Source organism: Phocoena sinus, chromosome 13 (assembly GCF_008692025.1).
Source record: "Phocoena sinus isolate mPhoSin1 chromosome 13, mPhoSin1.pri, whole genome shotgun sequence".
In the NCBI taxonomy this organism is placed as follows: Eukaryota; Metazoa; Chordata; class Mammalia; order Artiodactyla; family Phocoenidae; genus Phocoena; species Phocoena sinus.
The window spans coordinates 6874592-6888423 of record NC_045775.1 but is presented as its reverse complement, the minus strand read 5'-3'; the positions used below and the strand labels follow the sequence as shown (position 1 = coordinate 6888423).

At 43.2% G+C, this 13832-nt stretch overlaps 1 long non-coding RNA gene across 2 annotated transcripts in view; it reads left to right on the top strand.

The window, feature by feature from the left end:
* LOC116764379 overlaps window positions 1–13832 on the top strand; it is a 54774-nt gene that overhangs the window by 10935 nt on the left and 30007 nt on the right. For both annotated transcript variants that reach the window (XR_004352863.1, XR_004352862.1), the window contains exon 2: window positions 574–763. This is a non-coding gene — a long non-coding RNA (uncharacterized LOC116764379). The remainder of the gene's footprint in view (window positions 1–573; window positions 764–13832) is intronic.

Genomic DNA, 13832 nt, shown 5'->3' with positions numbered 1-13832 from the left:
TGATATTGTAAGGCTCAGAAAATGTTTGAATATAATTACTTTTAGTTCAGCAGAAGCTGAGGGACAATTCAGTACTGCAAACAATATTGTTTTATTAAGAGAAATTCTGTATTTCAAGACCACAAGTGACCTAGTGGCTACTGATTTAACGGGGAAGTTATTGGAGGAGTTTGATGTGTTTCACTCTGTCAAATCCTAGCCCCAATAGGGACATTATTTAATTAGTGAGACTGTGTCAAACCAAAGATCACACAAAAACCAGAAATGACTTAGAAATTATTACACTGATTTGATGAATGCTCTGTGTTTCAACTTACATCATCTGCAAGCAGTTTTATTACATAAACAGATATAGTTTGGTTTATTTAGAAAATAGAAGGGAATGTATTTTTAAATTGTGATTTATGTAGAAACTTATACATAATATATATTTCCCTACCAGTTGTTAAATATGAGTATTTTGAATATTTCTTCTGAGGCCACAGAAGGTATTTCAATTTAATTCTAGATGTGTTGAGAAGTCATTGAAGGATTTTGAACAGAGGAATGACATGCTCTATTTTATTCTTTTAGTTGTTATTCAGGTCTCTGTATGGGGAACAGCCACAGATCACAAGGGTGGAATGAAGACGGCTAATTGGAAGTGTCGACTGAAAAAATGCACAACCTAAAAGTTGGGAATTATGTTTTATTCAGCGGACATACTGAGGACTTAAGCCCGGAGACAGCCTCTCACGTAGCTCTGAGGGATTTCTCCAAAGAGGTAAGGGAGGAGCCAAGATATATAGGAATTTTTTGCAACAAACAAACAAAAAACAAAAAAACCCCAGGTAGTCGGAACATCAAAAGCTTACTGTTAATTAAAGAAAAACCAGAATCTCAAGTTAATGCATTTAGCACTTTTCTACGTATGAGCAGGTGTGCAGGATGCTCATTGAAATCATTTCTTTGATACGCACCTTAGCCATCTGGGGCCAGTATCCTGCTCGCTCCATCCTGAACACCCTCCGGGTGCACCATGGGGACGTGGGGTGCCTGTGGTTGCTGAGGGCTTGATGATCGCAACATCCTTTGTTTACTGATATGGCAGGCGACATTCTCTGTCCACAGGAGGCTGTTACAGGAATCCAACCCAGACATGGGTGTACTTGGATAAGAGCACCGTCGTGGGCAATGGGATATAGATATACTTTGGAGGTGGAGCCAGCAGTGGATTGGGTGTAGTTGTGAGAAAAATCCTAGGGATCTAGGGTAACGTTGTGAGGTGAATGGTGGAGCAGAGATGGTTATGAGCGGGTTTGGGGTGAAAATCAAGATTTGGGACACCTCAGGTTTGATATGTCTCTTAGAAATACAAGAGGAGACATTACAGATAAATGAATCTGGAATTCAGAGATGTTTTGGCTGGAGACGTGGATTTGGGTGTCCTAGTGTCAAAATGAGACTGAAAGCCCTAGGACTAAATGAGAACACCTGGGGAGCGAGAGTAGCGAGTGAATGAGGCGAGAGCCCCAGGCTGAGACGCGGGCTCTGTGACCTTTAGAAGTCAGAAGGGCAGAACAATCTAGTAAAGGGAGTACAGGAGGAGCGGCTAAGGGGAATGAGGAAAACGGGCCGAGTATGGTGACCAGAACCACGTGAAGAAAGTGTCAAGAAAGAAGAAACATCAAATGCTATTAAGAGTTAAGCATAAAAAACCCAACAAAAACCCGACTTAGCAAGATGCACGGCACTGACAAGACGGTTTTAGTAACGTGTTAAGGATGACAGTTGAATTGGAGTGGGCTCAAGGCAGAGCCGGAGGAAAAGGGTAGACCGTCAGTAAAGGCCTGTAAGGAAGAGCAGGGAGGTACAGAGAGGGTAAAAATGTGAACTATTACAGCGGGTTTGTATGTGAATGGAAATGAAACATTGACTGGGGTGGGGGATAGAATTACAGGATCAAAGTCCTTGAGTGGATGAGAGGGACAGATCTGACCCCAGATGAGGCCACCCTGAGGGGCTGCATTATTCTCACCTGACCAGGCCATGGAAATTCCTGGAATGTGGCCACCTCTCAGCCAGGCTGGGGCCCCTGTCTGCCGGGTGTGGCCACATCTGAGCATCAGAGCTGGTTCCACCGCCTCCTCAGGACCTACCCCCCTCCCCTGGTGTTGCCAACATCCCAGGGCTTGGAGCCCAGGACAACTCAGCTAGATTTTAGTTAAGAGGTTCTGCTGAGTGTGGAAATAGCTAAATACTATTTCTAGGAGGCGACAGAGCAGAGACTCTGCAATCAGGAGAGTGGATTTGAATCTTGGCCCTGAAACTTCCCTCCCAGCTGTGCGACCTGGACAAATCACTTCTCTGAGTCTCAGGTTTCTCATCTGCAACGTGGAGATGATAACTCTACCAAGACACCTTCTGAGATTGTGAGGTAGAAACGGGATAGTGGGTGTGCAAAGGCTCCGTCAGAGCTCTGTAAGCTGGGACGTGAGATGCAAATGCCATAAATTGTCATGAGACTTCATTCACTCTATCATTCCCCCATTCATCTCTCAAAACAGGCACAGCTTGTAGAGGAAGCATTTCTTGGGACACATTCCTGGGCACTCCTCTCTGTGGCTTTAATTTTCATAACTAGACTTTTAAGCTTTTTTAAAGATAAGAGCAAGTGCTTGGCTCCTTGTGAGAGCCTCCAAATTTCACTACAGACATAAATATATCACGTCAAGATCACCAGCTGAGAGGGAGGGGAGACGTATTATTATCTTCAAAGCTTTCTGGGAACCTATTAAATGCTAATAACAAAGCACTGGGATAGTCTAGAGTGCAAACACCTATCACATGCATGCGCCTCCTTTCTCCCTGGGCGCCCATCAACATTTCTGCTGGAGGAAGAGAGAATCAAGTGTGTCCCCGAAGAATGGACCCTCTGAGTGCTCCAGGACCTGCTAGCGGCCTGGCCTATCCACACCTGAAGCTGAAACCCCATGTGTTTTGCGTAGCGCTAGGGAGAAAGGTAAAGAAACGAATACGGGCTGGGTACACAGTGTTTGGAGCCATAAAAGGCTCATTACTCAGGTTATCTCATCACTGAGTTGGGAGGTAATCGTTCTCTCCTCATCAAACTGGGAGGGAAATTGAGGCTCACTGGCTTACGTGGCCAACAAGAGCCAGAGGGGGACATGGTAACTCATTTCTCCCTGCTTCAAAGCCCACTCGTTCTGCTAACAGAGTAGGTGTTTCATAAAGGTTTTCGTAGTGAATGAGCGAGTGGATGCAGAATTGCCTTTTGTCAAAGGACATCAACAGCCGGAAGGCACAGCCCCGATTACACAGAAGCAAAACCGCCTTGTAAGATTCATGTGAGGTCTCAGAGTGTGGCCTGAAAAACTCAGGAGTTTCCCAAACTCTCGAGTGATAAGATCACAGGCAAGTTGCAGAACCTGTTGGGGGCTGGTTTCTCCATTTCTAATCTTGGGGCAAACATGTCTTGCTCCTCCCTCCCTTCCAGGAAGCAGAGTTAACAGAACACAGGTGTTTGTAGCTCTGGCCACGAGCCTTAAAGTCCTTGAAAGATGAGTCCTGGCTCGTGACCCTCCCCGTGGCCAGTACTGGCTACATAACTCGTGGGGCCCAGCACAAAATGGAAATGTTATGCCCGTGGATTGCAAATTAGTAAGAACTTCAAGGCGGTGGCCTCAGAGCAGTAAACCGAGGCTGGGGCCCTTCTGAGTGTGGGGTCCCGTGTGACTGTACGGGCTGCACACCCACGAAGCCAGCCCTACCTGTGGCTGTTGATTCTGGAGAAGGGAAGAAAAGATCTTAAAAGGAGATTGGTGGGACATCTTGGGAGCACCCAAAATAGGACAAATCAATAAAGTCACCATGGAGATCAGGTTCTAGTTTCTTGAAAGACACAATTTCAGACTAGAAAGAGTGTTAAAATTCATCTAGTAAAGACAAATATCATATGATATCACTTATTTGTGGAATCTAAAAAAATAGTACAAATGACCTTATTTACAAAACAGAAATAGAGTCACAGATGTAGAAAACGAATTTACGGTTACCAAGGGGGAAAGGAGGAGGATAAACTGGGAGATTGGGATTGACATATGCACACTACTATATATAAAATAGATAACTAATGAGGATCTACTGTATAGCACAAGGAACTCTACTCAATACTCTGTAAGGATGTATACGGGAAAATAAAGAAGAGTGGATATATGTATAACTGATTCACTTTGCTGTACACCTGAAACTAACACAACTATATCAAACTAAATCAACTATATTTCAATAAAATTTTTTTAAAAAGTATTAAGTCCACAAGGACCAAGGAAATGGGAGGAGAGGCAATGGTAATTGAAGAGGATTTGAAAGTGGGCATGTGGGGTAGGAGGACGCACAGACCAGAAATGGGGGAATTGAGTGAAAATCTGAATACTGCCCCTCCCCCTTCCTAGAATGCCTAGTAGCAAGTTTTATATCCCCACCCAAGGCAGGAGATAAGAATCTTCTCTGGAGTAAATCCCAGAGACTACCATTTGGGATTCTTTACAATGAGCTGGTTTGAAGTTCTGTCCTATTAGACTGAAGCCCTAGGACCCAAGTCTGGCATACGTGCAAAGAGATTTCTAGGCTCCCAAGTGAGAGCCGATGGCTAAGTACCTCCAGACACAGGGGAAATCTTCTAACTTGAAGACAGAAAACAAAACAAAAAAAAAAAAAAATGGGAAAAAGAATTGGGAGGATCAGAGACAACCTCAAACTGACAATCTCCCTGAAAAGAGTAGGGATGATCTATGAAAGAAGAACCAGAAAGCTTTGGGGAAAAAAAAAAAAAAAAAAATCCACTAAATAAGGAAAACCTCTGGAAAGTTACATATACGACTCAAAATAAAAATTCAATATAAAAAGTAGGGCTTCCCTGGTGGCTCAGTGGTTAAGAATCTGCCTGCCAATGCAGGGAACGTGGGTTCAATCCCTGGTCCGGGAAGATCCCACATGCCACAGAGCAACTAAGCCCGTGAGCCACAACTACTGAGCCTGTGTGCCACAACTACTGAAGCCTGTGTGCCACAACTACTGAAGCCTGCGCGCCTAGAGCGCCTGTGTGCCTAGAGCCCCTGCTCCGCAACAAGAGAAGCCACTGCAATGAGAAGCCCGTGCACTGCAACAAAGAGTAGCCCCTGCTCGCCACAACTAGAGAAAGCCCGCGTGCAGCAACGAAGACCCAACGCAGACAAAAATAAATAAAAATTTTAAAATCTAAAAAAATAAATAAAGCAAGAGGATAAGTCTAAGAGGTTAAAAGCCAACTACTAGAAATGCCAGATAGAGAGCCAAGGGAACAAAATTATGAAGGAAACTTCTCAGAACTAAAGCATGATTTTCCAACTCAAAAGAGCTAGCTCAAGGGATGGGCCTAGCACGGAGAATGAAAAAGACCCATGGTCAGGTACACCACGGTGAAGTTTTTGACTATCAGGGATACAGAGAAGATATTATAAACTTCTAGAGAGAAAAAGAAGAGGATCAGAATCAATGGACCTCTCAACAACACTTTGGGATCTAGTGGACAATGGGCCAATGCCTTCAATATTCTGATTTATATCCTATACTTCTATATTCAGCCAAACTGTTCATCAGATGAAGATAGCATAAGATACTTTCAGACAGGCAAGAACGAAAATCATTTACTTCCCTTGTACCTTTAGTGAACTACTGGAGGTAGTGATCCAGTAAAACGAGGGAGTAAACCAAGAAAGGAATACATGGAATCCAGGAAGCAAGGGATGGGATCCGAAGCGCAAGAGGCAACATGAATCCCCACGATGATGGTGAATGGAAATGTCTGGTTGACATTGGTACCGCATACAGTTTAAATTGGAGAACTTGGAAGGAAGGCTCTGAGAAGAAGGTCTCTAGGATTAAGATGAACATGATATATTTGAGATTATGGAAAACATTATTAATAGAACTGAAGCAGGCTTTATTGGGATATTAGGAAAAATTAAATGTGTAGAAAATCAGGCACATGGGAAAATGAGTAACTCCAGTAAAAGTGAAGGACTGAATAGCTAAGGTGTTATGGGGTGGGAAGAGAGCTCGAGTGATGCTCTAGCGAATGACATTTGCACAATCATAATTAAATACGTCCTGACTGTAACTACATTGGGGGGATAGGGAAGTGGAGATGGGAAGGTGAGGGAGATCTGCGTCCTTATTTATCATTGTAGGGACTCAGTAGTAGTGTCTCAAAATGTAAATTAATAATTAAGAAATAGGGATAGCTCCAGTCCATGGTTTTTAATGTCATCTGTAAGACTTCCAAGTTTAAAATGGTGAAGGAAAGGTGTTCCCACCTCTTTTTTTGCTCAAAAACAACCAAGGAAAATAACAAGAAACACAAACTCTATTCTTGGCACTTAGCAGACATGGCAAATCTGAACCATTAAATGTGAACCACTAAGTGGCTAGAAGAATGACAAAAAAGTGAACGAAGATGAATCCAAATGCCAACAGAAGTATAATTTATTTATAATAGAATTCACCAATTTTAAGTCTACGTGATGAATTTTGACATGTCTTTAGTAGTGCAACTGCTGTCAAAAATATGATTTAGAACATTGCAGTCAATCCCCATCCCCAATCCCTGAACCCCTAGCAACGGCTGATCTGCTATCACCACTTCAGATTCTCCTTTTCTAGAACCTCATATAAATGCATATAGTATGTAGTCTTTTGTATCTGACTTTTTTCACTTAGTAATGCTTTTGTGATTCATCATGTTGTTGCATGTATAAGTAGTTTATACCTATTAATTGCTGAGCAGTATTCCATTTAGGTATAGATTTTTCTTTATCCATTTACCAATCAATGGACATCTGGACTGTTTCCAGTTTTTGGCTACTCTGAACAAGGCTCTTATAAATATTCACGTACAGATCTTTGTGTAGACATATATTAAATATTTTCACTTCACTTGAAAAACACACAAGAGTGGAATTCCTGAGTCATATGGTAAGTGAATGTTTAACTTTGTAAATAAATGCTAACCCATTGCTCCACCTTCTAGCCAAACTTGGCATTGTCTTTCAAATTCTATCCACTACAGTGGATATGTAGTGGTATCTCCATTTGGTTTAAATTTGCATTTCCCTAACAACTAATGATGTTGAACATCTTTTCATGCGCTTATTTGGCATCAGTGTTTCTGATAAAATGTTCAGATCTTTTGCCTAATTTTAATTGTCTTGTCTTAATATTGAGAATTCATTACATATTGTGGACATAAGTCCTTTATTTTGTGTATGTTTGCAGACATAGTCTCCCAGTCTGTGGCTTGCCTTTTCTTTTCTTTCTTTCTTTTTTTAAAAAATTTATTTTATTTATTTATTTTGGCTGTGTTGGGTCTTCGTTGCTGCGCGTGGGCTTTCTCTAGTTGCAGCGAGTGGGGGCTACTCTTCGTTGCGGTGCACGGGCTTCTCATTGTGTTGGCTTCTCTTGTTGCAGAGCGTCGGCTCTAGGGTGCGTGGGCTTCCGTAGTTGTAGCACACGGGCTCAGTAGTTATGGATCATGGGCTTAGTTTCTCTGTGGCATGTGGGATCTTCCTGGACCAGGGCTCAAACCCGTGTCCCCTGCATTGGCAGGTGGATTCGTAACCACTGCACCACCAAGGAAGTCCCGCCTTTTCTTTTAACTAATTGTGCTTTCAAAGAGCAGACTTTTTCAATTTTGATGAAGTCCAAGTTATTGATTTTTAAAATTTTATGTGTTCTATTTTTTAAATCTTTGCCTAACCCAAGATCACAAAGGTTTTCTCCTATTTTTTTAAAGGTTTATAGTTTTAGCTCATTTTTGTACGTATAGCCACCAATTATTTTAGCATCTTTCGTTAAAAAGATTATCCTTTCTTCCATTTAATTGTCTTGGCACCTTTGCTAGAAAACCAATTGACCTCATATATGTGTGGATCTATTTCTGGACTTTCTATTTTGTTCCATTGGTCTATATGTCCACCTTTACTTGAATACCATTCTATCTTGATTTCTGTCAGCTTTATAGTAGGTCTTGAAACCGGATTGGGTGAGGCCTCCAACTTTGCTCTTTTCCCGTGTTGTTTTGGCTATTCTACATGCTTTGCATTTCCACATAAATTTTAAAATTTGCTTACTAAATTTTTCAAAATAACCCTGCTAATATTTTGAATGTCATTGTGTTGACTCTATAGATTAATCTGGGGGAGAATTGGCATTTTAACAATACTGAATCTTCCAGTCCATGAGTATGGTATGTCTCACCGTTTACACTCACCTTGAATATCTCTCGGTAATGTTTCATAGTTCTCAGAGGACAGTGATCGCATAGATTTGTTAACTGTATCCCTATTTCATAGTTCTGGGCATGTGTGCTTGTGTATGTGTTTGAGAGAGAGAGAAGAAAAGGGAGGGAGGTGGAGAGTTTCCTTTATGTTCCCAAAGTTGAGCAAAAGAAAATTGGTTAATTAAGGATTGTGGTCAGCTGAATTCCAGTTAAGTAAGATTCTGCTGTATTTGGCATCTACGCTAATAGCTCTGATTATGTCACACCCCATGTTCAGAAACCTTCACTGGGAAATAATTATGGGATGTGCTCAAAGAATGTAGTATCAATTTACAAAGGGAAAAATTGGAAACAACCGAGCAAGCTGATTAAGTGATGCTATGCTCTTACCTTGCAGCCATAAAAATGACATTAGGCAACAGTGTTTTTCAGAACGGGGTCAGGGTGTCTTACAGGGTCAGGCGGGCATCGGGGCTCCCACCCATGTTCTGATCACAGTAGTTCTACTTATATCCCTTTTGGCCTTTGAGGTTCCTGGTAGGATTTTGTTTAAAAACAGAGTTCCGGTGCATACAGTGTTTAGAAACCATTATTGCAAAAGAACTTTTAATGACCAAGAAAGATGTTAATGGAATTATAATCAGATTAGAAAAGAATATGTGTTTTATGTCCCTGTTTGGGGAAAAAAGAAATATGTGTACAGAAAGAAATTGGTAGGTTATACATGTTTCAAAATATTAATAGCAATTACATCTGCACAGATTGTGACTTATTTCTGAATGTTCTCATATGTATTTTTCTAAATATGTACAGTGTAAAGTGTATTGTTGTTTAATGAGAATAAACTACAAATTCCTTAGTGTGTCATTCAAGGCTCTCCACCATCTGATATTAAAGGTCTTTCTAGATTCCTTGGTAAACCTCAGCTCATCATAGAGTTACAAGTTTAGTCTCGAAGAATTACTCACCGTTTCCTGAATACGCCCTTCGTTTCCCTGTCCCCACACCTTTTCTCCAGCTATGTTCTTTCTTTTTTCTTTCTTTTTTTATTTGGCTATGCTGGGTCTTAGGTGCGGCCGGCAGGCTCCTTAGTTGCGGCTCGCCAGCTCCTTAGTTGTGGCATGCACGTGGGATCCAGTTCCCTTACCAGGGATCAAACCCAAGCCCCCAGCATTGGGAGCGCGGAGTCTTAACCACTGCGCCACCAGGAAAGTCCCTCCAGCTATGTTCTTAGTCCAGAATTCCCTAATCACAGACCCACTGGTGTTTAACCCATTCAAAGAGAATGTGATAAAATGTACATTAAAGGGGAGAAAAAGACAATTCAAAGCCATATAGAGAGTATGATTTCAACTAGTTTAAAAAACACAAAGAAAAAACTGGAAGGAGCAAATGTAAATGATTTATAGAGGCAGCACCTCTGTATCAGGATTATCGATCTTTTGTTTGTGGCATTTTATTACACTTTCCACATCATCTACAGTGACCTATTAAAATAGGAAAAAAGGAAAATAATCATAGCCGTTTAAAGACCTATATCAAATGCTAATCCCTCCAAGAGCTTTTCACAGAATAATAATAATAAATTTTTTAGATTCTCCGGCCTGTGTCTCCTAACAATTTCACTGTATCTGTGTGTTGCATGGTATAGTATGAAGTGACCTGAATCTGTAGGCAGAAGACCTGGGGTTAATCCTGGCCTCTCCACTTGCTGGCCTATACTTGGCAAATTGCCTTACCTCTCTGAGTGTCTGATGCCTCCCAGGGCTGTAGTAAGGATTAACTGAGACAACATGAATAGGCTCTGTAAACTGTAAAGTGCTTTTCAAATGTATGCTGTCTGATTCTCCCACGAGGCTGAAGTTCAGTCATCCCAAACTATCCACCATAGGCGACACTCAACAAAAGACTGTTGATTTAAATCTTCCCACAGTTCCAAAAGAGAGCAAAAATCTCTTTGTATCCTGAAATGTTACCAGTAGACTGGGATTTAATAAAGGCCTGTGCGTCGGAGAGACTGTGATTTTCGTTTTGATTTCCCTTTGCTGTTCCCAGGACCTGTGGCCTTAATAAGCCATCCAGTAATCAGTGGGCTCCAGCACAGCCTGGGGGTGCTATTCAGTGTTACTAAAAATAAGAAATTACAGGCCAGAGCAATACTTACACTGAACATGGCTCTGGGTTTAACTCCTACCCCCAGGAGTTAACTCCTTGAACTGCATTCAAGACCCTAACCAAAGGGCTTCCCTGGCGGTCCAGTGGTTAAGACTCCGTGCTTCCACACACTGCACAGGACATGGGTTCCATCCCTGGTCAGGGAACTAAGATCCTGCATGCCGCAATGTGGCCAAAAAAAAATAAAGAAAAAAAACAAGACCGTGACCAAGAATGTTACAGAGGATTAAGCATTTGTATTTGTGAGCTCAGAATGAACATGTCCAGATCGAAGCCTGCACTAGGCTTCATTCCAAGGGCAAGGTGTGGGAGAAAGAGTATAGAACTGCAAACCAGAATTCCAGTCCCAGTGTTGCCACCTGGGCCATGTGTCCCTGAGTAAGTTCTTTCTTTGCTCTGGGCCTCGGTTTCTCTATCAACAACGTGAGCATCTGGACCAGCCTGCTTCCAGCTCCGGAGTTCTCAGATGTTAGCATCCCTATCAGCTTAGCTTCCCAGTGCCCCAGCTTGTGCCCTGCGATGGGGACCCTGCCTGTGTGACCTGGTGCTGTCACATCCTAGCCAGGGCCTCTGCCTTGTCCCCAGGCACACGTGACCCAGGCGGGCTGAAACTCTGATGGAAGCTCAGTGAGAAGGATGGGCTGACTTTGGGCTTGAATTGACTTCTCAGACTAAAATCAGACAGACAGGGGAGGCAGATAAATACCAGCCAGATGGAGGCTCCATGGAAAGTAGACCCAGGACCTTCTGAGGCTTTGCTTTTGTAGGGGAGCAGGGTCTTCCTTCTACCTTCCTAGGGTTTTTCAGCTGGCCTGAGAATTAAATTGACATAAGACAGATCAGCAGGAGAAAAGCATACAGATTTATTTAACAGAAGTTTTGTGTGACATAGGAGCCCTCAAAAGGACATGAAGACCCAAAGAAGTGGCAAAATCTCTGTGCTTTTATATGAGGTAAAACAGAGAGAAGCAATGGTGGAAAAGAAACTAAAATAAGTGGATAGGCTAAAGGAAGATAAGAGTTATTCTAACAAGGCACAGAATTCTGTGATCTCACCTGACCATTCTTGATGATATGCATGTTACTGTCTCTCTGGTGTAAGGAGGACATCTTTCACATGGGAGTTTCATCTCTTGCTTTTAAGAAAAAAAAAGGAAAGTCCGGGTGTTCTTCTTGTATCTGCTGTTTTTTTTTAAGTGCCTTTAACTCAAAATGGGCGATATGCCAGAGTGGCATATTTTGGGGTGGCGTGTTCTGACATCCTCCTTGAATTGATGGTGTTGGACCAGATTTTTTTTTAACAGCAGTTGTTGTATTGGGCCCCGGCCTGTGCTTGGCAGTCCACAAAGTGCTTCCACACACATTGCCTCATTGTGCAATGAGTCTCCTTACTCTGAGGCTACAGGTTGGGAGACAGGCTGCGAGATTTCCTCAAAGACAGAGTCACCTGTGGGGAGTCAGGGCCTGCACCCCTGCCTCTCCCCGCAGTACTGTGGGCCATAGTGATCATGCGTTCACATTGGGCCTACCATCGGGCAGGCACTTTTTGCCTTGAGTCATTCAATCTTCACAGCAACTCTGCAGGGGGATAGGTTTCACTACGGAGGAAACCAAAACGGAGCAGTGGAGTAAGTTCCCTAAACTCAGCAGCTAGTAAAGGCATCTAAGGGCTGGAACCTGGGTCCATGTAAGTCGAGTCTGAGCTCTTAACCCCTCTACCCTGCCCCCACCCCCCAGTGCCCGGAAGAGCAGGAAGGTCTGTCCAGGAGCCAGGTTTCTGGTTCTGTGACTTCATGAGATTTCAGTCTGGGCTTCCGGAGGACGAGCCCTCTTAGGTTTGCTCTCATGATCTCACCTCTTCTCTCCTAACCCCAAAGCCGGAACCACGTGGCATGAACTGACTCTCCTCTGGATGACCCTGGGCAGGTCCCTTGACCTCTCTGGACGGGGCTTCCTGGTCTGAGAAGGCAGAGGAGAGGCACGAGACGCCTGCTGAGGGCACTGTGTTCCTGTGTGTGCTGGTGTGTCCCCCTAAGACCAAAACCTGTGTGAAAAACACAACCCCAAATCCCTGCTCTGCTTCTGAAGTATCATTGGAAGGATTAAGGAAGAACAAGGATCCAGACTGGCTAGGAGTCAAGTAGGCCCTTGAGCCCCATGAGGCCTGCATTCCAGAAACTTCTAAAAGTCCCAGAATTCACAAATGCCAGTAGAGCGCACGATTTCTCCTAACAACAAATGCTGAACACTAGAACTGAAAACATTCCCGGGACCGTTTGGACCTTTAGGGAGCACAGTGATGCCGCACAGGAGCCCCCTGGGAGACCCCCAGCTCTGTGCCCAGCCACCCAGTGATGTTTCAGAAAAACACCACGTGTGGTGGCTTCCAGGGTGGCTCGTGTAAGCCAGACTCTGAAGGCCAGAAACCACCTGGGAACCTTTGGGCCCCAGAGACTGAACATCCTCACTGCTAGCAGCCAGGAAGCCTTTTGCAATACTTCTGTCAACTTCAACATCTTTGCACTCTTCCCTGGGAGACACTGCAAATGATGAGAAGACATTTCTGGGGTCTCTCACCATGTAAACTGGGTGACCCCAAAGAGGGAGTTTCTTTTCCCTGCACGTGCAACTGAGAGTGAATCACAGGAAAAAACATTATGTGCCTCAACACAAGGCTTTGAGATGAAAACACACACGTGAGATCCGGCTGTCTCGTAATTTCATCCCGTTCAGTTTGACAAATATTTATCACTGCCTCTGCACAGAGCTGTGCAAAATACCAGTGGGAACCACCCCAGGGAGCCTCTAGATGCTTTTTTGTCCCATCATCACCTGATCTTAGGTGCTTGTGATGGTGCCGACTTTTCAGAATGAGAAAACGAAAGTTGGACAAGAGAGAATGACTTGTCCAAGATAACACCATTCATAAAATGGTTAATCCAGAATTTTAACCCATTTCTATGTGTCTCCAAAGCCTGAGAATGAGTGGAAAGGAGAGGGTAGTTTTCTATAGGTATAGAAAAAACACTAGAAGGAAACACGGAAATGTGAGCAATGCTTCTTTCTGGTAGTAGGGCTACAATCATTTTTTGTGTATCCTTGTGCTTTTTCCATCTTCCAATTTTTCTCTGTCCTTGGACCTGAGGTGCAGAGGATGGCACTAAACGTACTCCTCAGTTCCTCTCTAGCTTTATTTATTTATGTATAATTTTTTAAAATTTTTATTTATTTTTGGCTGCGTTTGGTCTTTGTTGCTGCACGCAGGCTTTCTCTAGTTGCAGCGAAGGGGGGCTACTCTTCGTTGCGGTGCTCGGGCTTCTCATTGTGGTGGCGTCTCTTG